Source organism: Arvicanthis niloticus, chromosome 15, assembly GCF_011762505.2.
Source record: "Arvicanthis niloticus isolate mArvNil1 chromosome 15, mArvNil1.pat.X, whole genome shotgun sequence".
Lineage (NCBI taxonomy): Eukaryota > Metazoa > Chordata > Mammalia > Rodentia > Muridae > Arvicanthis > Arvicanthis niloticus.
The window spans coordinates 69816018-69833557 of NC_047672.1; the positions used below are offsets into that span (position 1 = coordinate 69816018).

The window sequence follows — 17540 nt, forward strand, 5'->3', positions numbered from 1 at the left end:
AAGTATGACCCTGGGTAAAGTCATATTGTAAATAAACAATAAATATTCCTGCTTAACTGCTAAAACTGGAGGATGAAAATAATTTTTTCATACATAAACCTAATTTTGTATGAATGATTAACTTTCTAAGCATGTCCAACAAATATTTATGTATTCTTATATGTTTCCTTTTTCATTTGTTCATTTTTTATATTTTATTTTCATTAAGAATTGTATGAAATATAACAAGTAACAGTGTGTTTCTTTAATAGTATATTAATATATGGATCCTCTATTCATCCATACTAATGACTGCATTTTAAACCTCTTAGTGAGACTACATAATAATGAATGAGTGTCAAAGCCATGGGGAGAAATTGCACACATAGCCAGTTATACAGATAATTGGATAAAAGCCAGAAAAATGAACTCAAGACTTCATATCCTAAGCTTCCAAGTCTAGTGTCTTTAGAGTATTTTTAATAATACTTGTTACTATTTAAATTATTATGATACAATTTCCCTTCTCTCCTTTCCTCCTTCAGACCCCACCTTATCTCTATCAAATTTATGGCCTCTTTTTCTTTAATTGTTATTACACATATATACACATATTTGTTTACATATATATACTGTGTGTATATATTTACATATTTAGGATACATATGTAGACCATATATATATATATATATATATATATATATATATATATCCAATACACATATATACATGCATATATATGTCTAATTCACACATGTATATACATGTACACACATATATACATATATATACATATATACATGCACATATACTTATGCATATATGCATATATATACATACATATACAGACATGTTCACTCCATATAATGTTGCCTGTATATATATATATATATATATATATATATATATATATATGATCTCAGGTCTTAGCTCTTGGTTTTATATTAAAGGCAATTTCAAAGTATAATTGTATATAACCTAACTACATCCAGCTTAGAAGACTAGACACAATTTAATTGCATTAATAGAAAACTAATCTTTAACCATCCAGGCTTCTGAGAGGTGAAAATAGCACAGTGTATCATTTTTAGATTCATAGAAATTGTTTCCAGCGCTTTCTACTAATTGCCCACCTACTTAATTTTTTTATAATCATCTAAGGCATGAGAGAAATAAATGCCTTTGGAGCACTATCTTGCTTCTTTTTTTCCCATTTTTGCAATGCTTCCATTAGTAGAATGTTGGTCAATGTAAATTTAATTAATTGCTCCTAATCCTGACATTGACAAGAATATGCTAAGTTAAAAAAATCTCATTATTATTTACTCAATTTTGAGAATTAGTTTTTTAAAAAAAAGGACAGAGTGCTTCAGAGGAATTTATTAACTGAAACAAAAAATAAAATCCAGATAACTTAAGAATTGAATTCCATAGGAACTAAAATTTGTTTTTAATCAACTCAAGCATAGTTTGACCCATTACATGTCAGCTATGTATACACACTTTAAATGTGTCCTGGTTCATAGGTAGATGTTATTAAAACATTTTTTTTCAAAAGCGTTACATAGTATATCAGCCTTTATGAGAAAATTTCTGTGGGCAAACAGATTTGTGAAATTATGGTTTGAAACGTTCATCTGCACACTGCATCTTATGGCTCAGTGTTAGCTGGAAGTCTGCCAAATTTTATGGCTATGTGCTGTCTTTCTGTGATTTCCTGCTCAAATTTACATCAACTTTTGTGGGGGGAAGAAACAAAACACTTAGATAATTCATGAAATAAATGTATAAAGAAGAGGAGGAAGTAGAGGAGGCACAAAATTGGAACAGTAGGGTTAAGGCACACCCCTAATGTTCAGGCAGAAAAACGTTATTGTCTGTAACACTGAATGTCATAACATCTGTGCTTCATACTTGTACATAAAATTCTCACAAATTTCCAAGACTGAGATGGCCACGTGGTATATTTCAGGAGGAGAAGAAAACTTGCTGAGTCAGTTCAGGAGGAAGCCAAGTGTTATCCTTAGCTCTTACTCTTTACTGTCTCCTCATTTTTTTCTATTATTGACACGTTTTTCCCTTGCTATCTCTGCTTGCCCTAGGACCTCTCCCAAAGCTCTCCTCAAGGAGTTTTAAGCATAACCTGTTATATGACCCTTCATCTCCTTCCCCTGACAAAACCAACTCTTGCTCAGGCTACATAACCACAAAGGGACTTTGAACTGTCTTGAGAATTTTTAGAGCGCTCTTCTCACAAAAGTGTGTCCTTGTAGCAATTTGAGATCTGTAACAAGGGTGTATTTGTCTTAGGGAAATGGCGATATAGGTGGCCTTAAAGATTATACTCCTCATAGTTCATCTAGGTTTCCCATTGTTGACACTAAGGGTGAACACTGTACACTATCTCAAGAAAAGTGTAATAAAGCAGCTTAAGTAGCTGTCCTAAGGATAGAGAAGCCAAGTCAGGGCCTGAAATTTTAGTCTTCTATGTGACTGTTGAATTTTTAATGCTTCATGTTACTGTATCCAGGTTTGATCTGTCTTCTGTTCAATGTAAACAATACTTCTCACAAGGCTGATTATATGACATGATACACCAATACATATGAAAACATTTTGAATCGCTGAAAAGCAACAAAAGTATACAAGGGAATTTGGCCTGGCCCAAGTTTTTAAAACATCCTGTTTAGTAACCATCTCCCTATCCATTCTTAACATTTTAGAAGTGAAATTGGCCCTGAAAATCTTTTAGTATAAAAGCTTAGGCAGTTTTTAACTCAGTGAAAAGTTAGAACCCAATAATCTGACTCTGGACCAAGGATGCTCCTGCTGCTTCAGGGCATCACTCAAGTGTGCTTAGCATTCTTGCATCTGATAAAGGTACACAGGAGAGGCTGCTCTCTGGGCTGGATTAAGAATATCAAGTCATAAGAGCTGTGATTCTGTACTCTCAGAATCATTGTTTTCCTTCCAATTTGTAGAAAACTAGGTTACCAGGCTGGAAAGTTTCCTGAAAACAACACATATACCCTGGAAAAAAAAGGGACTTCCTGACTCCCAGCAAATCTGGGATTAGGTCCAGAATCTTTGAATGTGTTCCTGATCCTTCCCTAGTTATAGTTCTAAATATATCTGCTTCTGGCTGGCTATCTATTTATTTGCCCAAATCCATGAAAAATCTTCCAAAACACATTTTGTTTGTGGAAACTTCGCCTTCTAAACCATAGCAGACTACACCTTTGTCCTGCATACATGTAATTTAAATACAAAATTTTTTTAAAACATTTCATTTCGTGTAATTAATTTTATGGCAGAAATGAGGTCTTTTGTGTGGGTCTCATAAGCATGGACTGATCTTTAGATGTGACTCTCAAGTCAACCATGTATCAGCCATATGACTAAGAAAACATCCAATTTCTCTCTGTTTTATGTGTCTTCACCGTACGCTTGGAGCATGTAGAAAGGGAAGCAAATTTCCAGGCTTCGCCATCAGGGTGGGTCACGGAGAGGCCACGCAGTGTACATACACATGAGGCCAGGAGCATGGCTAGTCTTGCCATACTCCTGTGAGCAGTCACTGGCTGGGAACCCACAGCCTTTGCTCCTGAAGGTATAACGCCTACGATCTGTCTGTCCTCTTAGTCTTAGGATGGGAGGAGTCGTCCCATGTGTGAGCTCCCTCCCTTGCTCCTCGGCTTTAGAACGGACTAGAATATTTTAGAATCTGGGCCCAGAGAAGGCTATGAATACCCTGAAGCCGGGGACGGTTAAAACCCTTCAGACCCAGAGCACAAAGCTAGAGCATCCCTGGGTTCAGGTTTTCTGCCAGTGCCATCAACTCCAGGAGAGAAGGGTCTGCCCTGTGTCCTAAGAGCCACCACATGCTGACAGGCTAGTGAGCCCCACAGCCCTCTTTCTGAATTTGATTTGACTTAAATCCAAACTTAGATTCTGCATCTGATCTTATTTGAAAAGCTTCAAAAAAAATTACTGAATTACCACAGTTTCATACAAGGTCCACACAGAGCTAGCAGCCATTCTCCTGCCCCAGATCCAGGCCCAAACCCCTCAGGCTGCAGGCTTCCAGCCCAGGCTTCCATATCATCATGACAGCATGGGACCAGGTGAGGCCTATGGGAGGGCATTCCCCCATCTCAAAAACCCAGCAGAGCCCACCTACATTCTAACGGTTGCTGAATACTCACCTAGAAAATAACAAGGACTAGTGAGAGCATACCATAAAAGATTAATTTCAGGGGCTCTGGGGAACATGATGACCATGGGGCAGGTTTCACAACAGTCCACAGCCCCTTGTGGCCATCCTTGGGTCACCCTGCTGGTGAAAAAAGTCTTGTTCACCGAATTCTGCCTCTTCCTATTCTTCCCCAATTCTTGTGCCCCTGGACAAATAACTGCTTCACAGCTTGCCAGGCCACCTCCTCACCATCTGCATTGCCCAGGAAAGTGTGGAAGCTCTCCCCGAATCCCCAGCTGCTCTGGCTCTTTCACACAAGGGTTAATGGGGGACTGTGGGTAGCCCTTACACCAGCAGCCCATATCATGACTGTCTGGCCATCCCACAGGATATACTTGGATGTGAACTTGTAGGTGATATCCTCACTCTCCAGAACCTATCTCTTGATCCTCCAGTCCCCAAAGACTGGTCCTTGTCTGAAGAGTTCTTTTTTTTTTTTTTTTTTCTTTTATTGGATATTTTATTTACAATTCAGATATGATCCCCTTTCCCCATTTCCCTCTCACCCAGGGAATCCCCTATCCTATCCCCCCTCCTTCTGCTTCTATGAGGATATGCCCCCACCAATCCACCCACTCCCACCTACCCACCCTCAAATTCCCCCACACACTGGGGCATCCAGCCTTCACAGGACCAAGGATCTCCTCTTTCTCCTAGACCATACAAGGCCATCCTCCCCTACATAAACAGCTGGAGCCATGGATCCATCCCTATGTTCTCCCAGGCTGGTGGTTTAGACCCTGGGAGCTCTGGTTGGTTGGTATTGTTGCTTTCCTCATGGGGCCACAAACCCTTACAGCTCCTTCAGTCTTCTCTCTAGCTCCTCCATTGGGAACCCCATGATCAGTTCAATGGTTAGCTGTGAGCATCTGCCTCTGAATATGTCAGGCTCTGGCAGACCTCTAAGGAGACAGCTATATCATGTTCTTGTCAGCCTGTACTTCCAGCCATCCACATCAGTGTCTAGCTTAGGTAACTGTACATGGAATGGATACCCAAGTGGAATGGTCTCCAGATGGCCCCTCCTTCAGTTTCTGTCCCACGTTTTGTTTCCATATTTGCTCCCTTGAGTATTTTTGTTACTCCTTCTAAGTAAGACTGAGGCATCCCCACTTGTTCTTCCTTCTTCATGAGCTTCATGTGGTCTGTGAGTTGAGTCTTCACTATTCCAAGCTTTTGGGCTAGCATCCGCTTACCAGTGAGTAAACTCCTCCATTGTTGGTGGGAATGCAAGCTGGTACAACCACTCTGGAAATCAGTCTGGTGGTTCCTCAGAAAATTGGACCTGAGGATCCAGCAATACCACTTCTGGGCATCTACTCAGAAGATGCTCCAACATATAACAAGGACATATGCTTCACTATGTTCATAGCAACCTTATTTATAATAGCCAGAAGCTGGAAAGAACCCAGATGTCCCTCAACAGAGGAATGGATACAAAAAATGTGATACATTTACACAATGGAGTATTACTCAGCTATTAAAAATAATGAATTTGAGAAATTCTTAGGTAAATGGATGGAACTAGAAATTATCATCCTGAATGAGTTAAGCCAATCACAAAAGAACACACATGGTATTTATTTACTCACTGATAAGCGGATGTTAGCCCAAAAGATCTTTTCTCGATCTATTGTTTTGTCTTATTGACAGTGTCCTCTGCCTTACAGAAGCTTTGTAATTTTATGAGGTCCCATTTGTCAATTCTTGATCTTAGAGCGTAAGCCATTGGTGTTCTGTTCAGGAAAATTTCCCTTGTGCCTAAGTATTCAAGGTTCTTCCCCCCTTCTCTTCTATTAGTTTCAATGTATCTGATTTTATGTGAAGGTCCTTTATGCACTTGAACTTGAGCTTTGTACAAGGAGGTAAGAATCTATTTGCATTCTTCTACATGCTGACCTCCAGTCGAACCAGCACCGTTGTTGCTCTCCCAAATATCTTAAGAGTTCTTAAGGTGCATGAACCTGCCCTCCAGTTCCACCTCTTAGATGTTCACAACATCCATGGCCATGGCCTACTAGCCCAGGTGGGAGCCGCTGCTCACGCTGGAGGCACTGCTGTGTGAACCTGGGGTGTGGTCTTCAGTCTCCAGCCATGGGAGCTTGCTCCAGCCCTGCCCCACAGACATGCCAACCCCCTGCTGCTGCTGCTGCTGCTACTGCTTGAGGTAGTCCAAGAGATGGTGACTTGTGATGAAGGGCTGAGGAACATCTTCAGCCTCTCCTCCTCACCCCTCCAGTAGCTTGCAGTAGGAATTTATCTCCATGTTCAGGGCCAGCTTAATATCCAACAGCTCCTGGTACACCCCTAGCTGCTGCCGCATGGCCTCGTGTACCTCTGTCATCTCCTGCTCCTTACTGTCCAGCATCTATGGAACGTGTCATGCTCCCCAGACAAGGTCTCCTCAAGCTCACAGATGTGATCCTCTACAGCACTGGCCTGCTTTTGGAGGCCTGGGAGCTGATAGCTGAGGGACTCCATGAGCATGCGAGCCTCCTTGAGCTTCTCACAGGCTGCACTGGCTACCTTGTTATTCTGGACAGAGCTCAACTGGTGTTGTCCAGCTTGTCCTGGTAATTCGGCTCCAGCTCCAGCCGGTACAGACACACTTGCTCATCCTACTGGCTGTGCAGGTCCTCCAGGGCCTAAGCCATCTTGAAGTCATATTCCTGTTGCCGACTGCTGCCCACCTCCACCAAGCACTACTCATGCCTCCATAGGGTTTTCGCATCCCTTCCTCAAACACACTCTTGCTGAAAGTCAGCTCCTCCTGCAGGCTCTGGCAGCAGTTCTCCAGGTTCACACTCATCAGCATCTCCTTCTCCAGCTGCTTCTTGGCCATGGCGTGACCATCCTCTGCCTTGACCAGATGCGCTGGAAGCTCTGCCACCTCTGTCTCCAGACCATGCTTGTCACCAAGGGCTGAGCCCAACTCAGCATCACTATGGTGGAACAGAGATTCCAGGTCCCTCACTCTGCCTTGGGTCACCATGAGCTCGCCTTCCCGCTTCTTGGCACTCTTCCTGGTCTCTTCTACCTCGGTCTGCACCTTTCCAGGTTCAATCTGCAGCCAGGCAGGTTCGCAGGCTGTCTCATCCAGTACCCGGTGGGTGTGATGCCACTCACCTGTGCCTGGTCATCTCCCCCTTCTCGGAGAGCCGGAGCAGCAGCCTATGATTCTCCAGCTCCACGTGCTGACGCTGTTGATGTAGTGTGCCAGGCGGTGGTCAAGCTCACGCAACTTCTCCTCCTCCTGCAGCTGAGTGACAGGGGTTCGAGGATCCCCTCAGCTGGCTGAGGATCCCCTCGACTGCCTGGGTGCGGTGTGCTCACTCAATCTTGTCGTGGAAGATGGTGCTGCCGCCTCTTAAATTTTCTTAATAGCGTTTTATTTTTGAATACTTAATCATTTATTAATCTGAAATTTTAAGAGTTTGTATTATAGACATAATAAGACCTCCAACCACCTCTTCACCTCCTATTTCCCAGTAAAGTTCCTGAAATTTAGTAGGCCATGTGTCTTTCCTTCACGCATTTCATCAGTGGCGTCATCGTGATGTAGGCCCTTGTCATACTGCCAAGATGGCCAGATAATGATCAATATAATGGAAATAAATGTGATTATTAAAAAGTATATGCTTTATAATCACACCCTTTCCTACATAAACGTTTCTAGAGTAACTGGCAGTATGCTCTAGTCTATCAAATGGGACAGGATAGAGAAGTTGTGTGCAAGTGACAGAGTCTCACTACCATGTCACTCATCACCTTACTCTTTCTATGGTTTGGATGCTTATATACCTCCAAAATTGATGTCAGCACATTAGCCTCAGTGGAACAGGGACTAAGTCACATGACTAAGTCTTAATGGTAGAGCCCTTGCAGTGGTTAACCCTGATTACCAATTTTACCCGAAGATCTGAATATACTTGGTCCGTTCTCATAGCATGAGGACCTGATGGAAATGAGGGAGAAGGAGGAGGGATCTGACTGAGTGAAGTACTGTTTGTCTCTGCTTTCTGGCCTCTAAGGTATGTTTCTGTGCTCTATCATATTGTCCACACCATGATGAGCTGAAACCATGAGACTAAACATGTATTTCTGCATTCGAGTAGTCTCTGTCAACCATTTTTCTCAGCAATACAAAGTATAATTAACATGACCCTTGCAAATGGGAAGAGAGCCCTTTAAAAGACCCCAAAGGAGCAAATTTGTCCCTTTTGCCTCTTCTTTCCCAGGGAGGACACTGGAAGACAGCACCACCTAGCCCTTGGGATGTTGACCTTGAGCCTCTGTGCATTTAGAGCTGTGAAGTTGACTCAGACTGAGATACTCTGGTCTCGCAGTGTGTGGAGCCTGACTGATCTCATTGTGAAATTGTAATTCAAATATCAGGATTAACTTTACATAAGGTGAAGAAGACTATATCCATATCCGTGCCATGCTGTCTCCAAGAGACCAATGCAGTTAACTTGACTCACACACTTGCATTGCAGAGCAGGAGAGTAGGGTTGGTGCAAGGGCTGATCATGGTTTTTTTTATTTTTTTTATTTTTTTTATTTTTCTGAGCAGAACATGTTATTCTACACTTGCTGGTAACTGAGTGATTAAGCATCTGTCTTTTCTGAGAAATTACTTTAGCCTACTTTCCTCAGCTTACATTCTTTACAGTCCCGTTACACTGATTTCTTATTTCAGGAGTAGTCAGACCTGACATTAATACCACACTCACTTAATTGGTGAGTCAGTCAAAAGTCACTTTCCAGGCAAGCAATGAGAGAGAGTCTCCAGAGATAGTGGGGAAGCTGGCCTCATGAATGGTGGGTGCCTGCTGGATCTGGAGGAGGGAGAAAAAGCTGCTAGAAAAAGAAGAAATGATTGTCTGACGTAAGACTTTTGGAATTTAAAAAAGAAGCAAAGTTTGGAACATGCAATTTATAATTTAATTATAGAAAAGTAAGGATTGGGTTATAGAATCGCTGCAGATGAAAAATAACAGGCAGCAACTGTGAAACAAACATGGCGATGATGGTGTATGGCTTTGTGTTGAAGAATAGTCAATATTTTTAACAATTTCCTTCAGTATAAGTGACATAGTGTGCTAAGCAGATGCCAGACAGAATCAAAAGGACACAAATAACAACAGTATGATGGCCAAAATGACAAGGGGGAGAATTTAAATATTATTGACAAATATAAGGCATATGTTGTAAGTTAAAATAATTTGAAATAATTAGAACCCTGGAAGGGTATGAAATCATTTCATATCTCTGTTAAAACCTTGTGTGTGTGTTATACTGTTTAATATTATTAAAGGAAAAGGACAATTTTTTTTAACTTCCGTTTCATTTTATTTCTTATGTGTAAATACTGTATACAACTTTTTAATCTTGAAACAACTTCTTGGTAGCATATTGGTTCTCACCGAGGAGGAATGATTTACTTATTTAATATGCTCTTTGAAGAAAGCATTTAACAGGAGAAATGTCCAGGTAGGAAGCAGAATTGAATACCTGGAACACTGAGCTACAGCACTTTACATGTGAGTATGATCACTAGCTGTTTAATGAAAGGACAAACAGACCCTCCATTTCTGGGCTTGGAAGAGAAAGAAACAGAGAAAGTAGGATATTTTTACTGGACTTTGTTTTGCTGAATGAAGCACTTTAATCTTTTATAATAAACAAGAAAATAAATTGATTGCTTTAATTAATTAAAACATTCACGCAAGCATCGTGTGTTCACTATACAGTCTTATAGCTTTGTATCACATACATTTTAAAGCTTTCTCATAATATGGCCAAATAGCTGCGGAAATGCTTCAGTGTGCTCTGTGTTGTGTGTCGCAGCAGTTAACTGTCTCATTCAAACCCCAGTGGGTGGAAGGCACTTCACAGACATAAAGGTATTTGCAGTGCTGTTTCCATTCGTGAACATAACTTGCACTGCGCCCCATAAGCTGGGGACACCTGCTTAACTGCATAACCAGCACATTGATGAAGAACATCTGCTCACATTGTTAGTTGTTTTCAAAGTCAATTTATTATAATATGTTAACATAATTCATATGTTTTGATTGAATGACAATCACTCTGAGTGAACCAGCCCATAGTAAAACAAAGACAACTATTTCACATTTTCCTGGCTGCATTTTTTTTGATTCCTAGGTGACCACAACTTCCCCTTTGTCTACTAAGACAATGATAGTAAAACTGATTGCTAGTTGCTAATATTATATTTTCAGGGAAAGTAATAATTGAATCATAAAATTATTAAAAAGGGACAAAAGAGGTTATAGGTTCAATGGCCTTTTAGTATTTGATTTAATTAATGTTAATGTCAAAAGGTTCTCTTGAATGCACTTTTGACATATTTGCTTAAAATACTTTTAACACCTTCATCTTGGTTTGTGGCATGAACTGAGTTCAGAATGGCATTTCTCATCATTATCCCATTTAAAATAATTCAATTGTTTCCATTAATCCTCAAAACCATCACCACAGTAAATAGTCACCAAGGGTACAGGGATATTCTTTTTCCTCAAACTGAAAATTTAAGAGAAATATTTTGTCTTTATACATTCTACTTCCTAGCATATCTTATTCAAACATCGAAATGCCCGAGTCTAGATTTCTCATTTCAATTATACAGTTTTCCTTTATTATAAAATATTAAGTGCACTGCAGACCACCTTTTAGCATGGTAGAATGTGGTGGACGGCTGCAGCCACTGGGGTAGAAGAGAAATTTCAGACACCAGAAGTTCTTGGTCAGACTTAATCATAATATAGATGCAGTCTATTCTCATTGGAATTAGCTCTTCGTCTTTTCAGTATCCTGCATGTGCATTGAAACACACCACTCTCACCAAGCTAAAACAGCTGTTACACTTATCGATGTTTTTGAAAATAATCACTATATAACATGATTTATTCTCACAACTTGGTGAAAGATGGGTAGGGGTCCATGGTAGAATGCCAGGCTGTGACTATGCCTCTGTTGCTCAGCCTTTAGCAGCATGGGAAGATCGAATAGCATTTTGGTGTTTCTTATAATTGCTGAATGAAATAGTAAAACCAAAATGCCCCAGAAAACAATTTAGTACTTTTTAAAGGCAGTGTTTTTCTTTTATTTCTTCTGCAATGAATATGTGATAGATCCATTTGAAGCCTATGTTGTCATCCAGGAAAGAACAAATGACTCACTTGTGGGAGGTCACTTAACTTTCCAACCATCAGAATACCACTTAAGAAATGACCTTTACCAAGATGAGTGTGCTAAGCAGACCACTTGGTCCTAAAAGAAAAAAAAATACATTTTCACTTGATCAATTAAAGAGTAAAGCTCATTTCTGATGGCTTGTCAGAGTCGTCTTCCCAATTCTTCCCCGTGAAGCTTACAGGGAACAAACAGAGAGAGAGAGAGAGAGAGAGAGAGACAGACAGACAGACAGAGACAGATAGACAGAGACAGACAGACAGAGAGAGGGACAGAGACAGAGACAGACAGACAGAGACAGAGACAGACAGAGAGACAGGAGATGGAGACAAGGAGAGAGGAAGGAAGGAAAGAGGGAAGGAAGGAAAAGAAATCAAATTAGTTTTATCTTCAGAATAAGGAAACAGTTCCATTGTACTGAAATGCAATCATAAGACATTTGTATATTAGAAAATATAGTCTACACACAAATGATAGACCTCTAACATAACAAGATAACCAAGAGCAACTGTATAATTTGCTCCATAAAAAAAAATGTGTCACCTGTTTTTTAAAAAGCAGGATGTGGGGAGGGACCGCAAAGAGAATGACACACAAGCTCTGTGTTCTAGTATCTCTCGACTTTGCAGACTGTCTTTACATGTTATTTAATGCCATCCTGAGTAACAAAACAATAATAACAATAATTTTAAATATGAATTTTTCCCATTCATCTTTCCTTTTTGTGCTGTCAGCTTTAATTGCACACATAAGAACATTTGACACATATGTAGAACCACTACAATTACAGCTTGGAAAATGGAGTATGTATCCGCTATGGCTTTTATTCTTATGAGAACAATGGGGCTTTATGCACATGCATCTCCCAGCAGCTCTTCATATGCATATTCGTCTTCCAACAGTTTTAATCTTTGCTTTGATACAGTGACAGAAATCCGGAGGGAAAAGCAGCTCTGAACTCCCTTCTGTTTCTTCCTATAAAAAGCAAAAGTGACTGGCTGGTTACTAAAGGGAGGTAGTGTGACCAACAAAGTCATTGAGAAGGTTCCCAAGCCATGCATGTTTTTTTGGATGTCATTATTCTTTCCTCTTCTAAACACATTTGTTTCAGATAGAAAATATAACTTGTCTGAACCATGCATATCTCTACTTTCTCTGGTATAGTGATAGTAAGTTACTTATATGCTATACTATATTATACTATACACTACACTACACTATACCTATACAATATACTATATGCTACACTCCACTCCACTACACTACACTGTATCCTGCTAAACTCCTACTCTCCTTGGGCTCACCAAAGGTTTGTACTCCTAAGACATCACTGTACATGAGTGGGGTAGCACAAGAGAGCTTATGCATATCCATGTGAGACACTTCTTCTCATATTATGCCCATGTTGTATTACTCCACCCCATTTAAAATTACAAACCACAAAGTCAAAAATAATAACTCAGGGTGCTTTCATCAGAACATTTATATAAAGCCTTCCTGGGAAATGCATGCATAGGAAGTCAACCCACATCCCTCCATGAGTGCCTGCCATAGGTTGTGTTTTATAAGGAAACCCGCACATAGAGGCATTTCAACTCTCCCTCCTATTCTGTATGAGGGCAGAGATAGATGCTTCTATTGCATCTATGCAAAATGCTCTAATATCTGGAAATACACGGGCACAACAATCCTTACAAAAGGAAATGAATGAAAAATGTAAAACAATTAAAGATTAAAATTAATCAATACAGTCAAGATTTGATATAAACATAGAATATGTAGTTTAAGACCATTGCTTACTGTCGCTTTTAATTGAAACAACTGCATAGAAAGTGATGAGCTTTACCATTTGCAGAAAACACCAGTACTTTGTGAATATGTTAGTACTGGGGCTTAAAGAGATCCTATCTCTGTTGCACTGATGCTGTCCCCATTAAAACTTGTTTATGTTCCAGAGACTTTGAATTAAGAGCCTTAATAAAATATGAGATGACTGTACTATGTAGTTCAATATTTGTGTCATTCTGTTTCAGTCCATATTATGGAATCTGGTGGCATGTTTGTCTGTAAGCATGGGACACTAAACACCTAATTTATTGCAGAACAGATGGGCACACTATTAGCAGCAGGAGACAAAGTATAGCACATTTTTACAACCTTCTAAAAGAAAAGACAGGACAAGACATTACAGCTTAGAAACTAAGAACATTGCCTCTTTGTCCACCTTTAAAATACTTAAGATTTGTGGAGGCCATAGATGGATAGACTTTGTTAATGCAATGAAATGGCACAGTCTGGAAGAACTGTAAATATAATACCACATTTTCTGGACAAGGAATGCATAGCACATTCATTTTAATTTCTTACAGAATAGATAGATAGTAAGGACTAATTGTCAGGGATGTGGTCATGATTAAATGGAACACTACTGAAAGGGTGTTTGTGGCTGCTTCTCCTGTTAAGCAGTAAGGATGCTAAGGATATATATATAGTGTTGGCAGAGAAGAGACATCAACAGAGAATGGAATACCACTTCATCAGGACCAACTGCTGAATCACTTCATGGAGTCACGTAACTATTAGAATTAATATTACAAATGACTTGCTCTTTAGAATTGCTTAAAAGTTTGACTGTGTTACACTGTGTTGTTGAGTTGCAAACGTGGGTCAGACTTTCTATTTTCTGTCCCATAGCAAAAATATAATCATCACCTCAAGGAATGGTTTGGCCTGTGGAATTCAAGTATTTTCTATACATGCCTCTTACAAAATTCAAAATACAATCACATATTTTTGTGATGAATTGGTATTTACATAAATACAATGATTGCTTCACTAAGGGCTGGGACTTCTAGCATGGTGTTTCTGTCTCTTTCTATATACAGTCACCATTCTAGAGTACATACATATATATATATATATATATATATATATATATATATATATATATATGTGTGTGTGTGTGTGTGTATACATATATATATTGTATATGTACTAGTATATGTATATAATGTATTACATGTATATATAATGTATTATATAATATATATAATGCATACACACACACAATCAACTGATGTTTATAAAGCATTTCTTTGTTGTGAACATTCAAATTTCATACAGGAATCATCCCTTCAGGAGTATCAAGATATCTAAAAATATGCTTAATAAGTCTGCTATAGTAACTATCTCAGAGTATGAACTAAAGATAGCACATACACATGTATTCAGAAAACAATTTATAAGAGAAGACAGAGTAATTTATTTGTGTAGAAATTACATTATTATACATCAGGAAGAATAGTTGTGTACAAATCAAATCTGTGAGCTAAATAAATGACTCAATAAGTTAAATTAATTTTAAATCAATAATTTCTTATGTTAAAATATAACCAATTGAAGTATAATGTAAAATTAAAATTCATAATAGCCTATATATCCAGTCAGTTAGAGGTACAACTGACAGATTATAAGAGTTGGACTTCAGTTTGATGACAGTGGGTAGCTGTCAATGTGACACACTGTACTAGAGACTCTAGTTTCTTGTAATATGCATATCATCTCTTGGGGCTCCTGTATAAAATGAAGATTTTGGATTAAGTAGGTGTAGAATGGGGCCTGAAATCCCATTGCTTTAATAAGCTCTCAGATGATGTCAGTAATGCCAATTAAATATTCTCACTTGAGCAGAAAGGGTTAGAGGAAGTAAAGCACAGCAGAGAAAAGCTGAATTGAAACCTTGTTACCAGACTAATAATAGAAAGCTAAGTTTTAGTTCCATTTTGCAGAGAATGAAGACCTACCAGAAAGATTAGAAAGAAAGAAAGAAAGAAAGAAAGAAAGAAAGAAAGAAAGAAAGAAAGAAAGAAAGAAAGAAAAAGAAAGAAAGAAAGAATCCTGGACTTTACTAAAACTAATCAAATAGTGTTCTAGATGCTTTAAACTAGACAGAATTGCATTTCTAAACTATGACAAACATCTCCATTCCTAGCCAGCTCTTGAGATAAGAACCAAGGAACCTGTTTTGTTTTGTTTTTCCAACTTAGTTTGACATTTGGGGACCACAGTACCTCACAGCACATTACTCTCCATGCTCACTAAGGTTCACCAAGGTGACTTCCATTACTGCCATCCATTTCTTATAGCTGACAGGTAAACATGACAGATGTTGAGATTTTAATTAATAATTTAAATCTTAAAAAACTAAGTCTATTAATAGTAATTGTTAAATGGGTTTTCTCTTTTATTTTTTATAAATGCAAAGATGGTTTAATATTTAAGATCTGATTTCTTCCCACATTTCCCCATCATATGTTGTACTACAGAATCCTGCACAGCATCCTTAAGTCCTGTATACCAAGACAATCAGGAAGTCAAAGGGCAGTGTGTGTTTCCCTTCTTTTGTTTTGGCTGGTGTGAGGTCATGTATTTCCTGTGTTTTCACTGTGTATGTTTCCTTAAGTTGGAGTTTTCCTTCTAGTATCTACTGTAGGGATGGATTTGTAGATACGCATTCTATGAATTTGACTTTATCATGGAATACCTTTCTTTTTCCATCTATGATATTTGAAAGGTTTCCGGGTAATTTAGGCTGGAATCTATGTCATTTGACATTAAAGGTTACTAAATAATTTTACACCAGTAAAATCAAAAGACAGGAAATACATACACACACACACACCATCACCACCATTACCACCACCACCATCATCATCATCATCAACAACAACAACAAAATAACAGAAATTGACAATCATTGATCCTTATTGTTTCTCTATGTCAGTGGACTCAGATGCCAGCCCAAACTACCAGACTCTTAGAGTCTGCAGGACATCTGTGTGTGTTGTTCTGACTCTTACAGTTTCAACTGAGAAGTTGGGTGTAATTCTAATAGTCTACCTTTATAAGTTACTTCATCTTTTTCCCTAGCAACTTTAATGTTCCTTCTTGGTTCTGTATATTTATTACATGATAAAAAAAAGATTTTCTTTTCTGGTTCAATCTCTGGTATTCTGTTACCTTGTTAGCTGTCTTCTCTAGGTTAGGATAGTTTCCTTCTGTGATTTTATTGTAAATATTTTCTGGGCCTTTGAGCTGAGATCACTCTCCTTTCTATTCTTCTTAGGCTTGGTCTTCTCATAGTGTCCCAGATTTCCTGGATGTATTTTGTCAGCAAATTTTAGATTTAACATTTTCTTTGACCAGTGTGTCTATTTCTTATATCACATATTCTTCAGTGCCTGAGATTCTCTCTTTCATCTCTTGTATTCTGTTGGTGATGCTCACACCTGTAGTTTCTGTTCATATTCCTGGATTTTCTGTTTCCAGAATTCCCTTAGTTCATATTTTTGTTATTGTTTCTATTTCTATTTTCAGGTCTTGAATATTTTTAGTCATTTCCTTCAATTGTTTCTTTTTCTAAATTTCTCTGAGAGCTTTATTCATTTCCTCCAGTGTTTTGTTTGTCATTTCCTTTTTTGGGGCTTTTTAAAATTGTTTTTTGTTATTTTTGTTGATTTGGGGGGGTGTTCTTGTTGTTTTGCTTTGCTTTTTTTTCTTTTGTTTGTTTGGGGCACTTTGGTTTTGAGTTTTTTGTTGTTGTTGTTGGCTTGTTTTAGGTTTTTTTTTGTTTGTTTGAGACAGGATTTCTCTTTGTAGCCCTTGCAGAGCTCAAACTCTCTCTCTGTAGAGCAGACTGGCCTTAAACTCACAGAGAATAGCCTGTTTCTCCCTCCTGAGTAATTGAACTAAAAGCCTGTGCTACCAAGCCTGGCCTTTCTTTGATTTTTTTAAAGGGATATATTCATTTCTTTTTTAAGAACTTTTATCAGCTTCACAAAGTTGGTTTTAAGGTCTTGTTATGCTGCTTCAACTGTTTCAGAATACTGAGAAGGTTCTATGGTAGGATTTCTGGGCTCTGTTGGTGATATATTCCTCTGCTATTATGTTCTTCACTGGCATCTGGGCATTTTGGTTTGAGGTCATTATTGGTCCATGTGTCCATTTCTGGGTATGACTTTGTTAGGTGAGTATTTGATTCCTTGGTTTCTGTTCCCTATCTAATCTTCTGGACTATGTACCCTGTGGT

The 17540-nt window shown here is 38.7% G+C and overlaps 1 protein-coding gene and 1 pseudogene across 1 annotated transcript in view; one reads left to right on the forward strand and one right to left on the reverse strand.

Annotated features, from left to right (window-relative positions):
- Positions 1-17540, forward strand: part of LOC143434439 (membrane-associated guanylate kinase, WW and PDZ domain-containing protein 2-like) — a 386630-nt gene that overhangs the window by 214144 nt on the left and 154946 nt on the right. The window lies entirely within an intron of this gene.
- On the reverse strand, positions 4271-7520 carry LOC117720484 (lamin-B2-like; annotated as a pseudogene).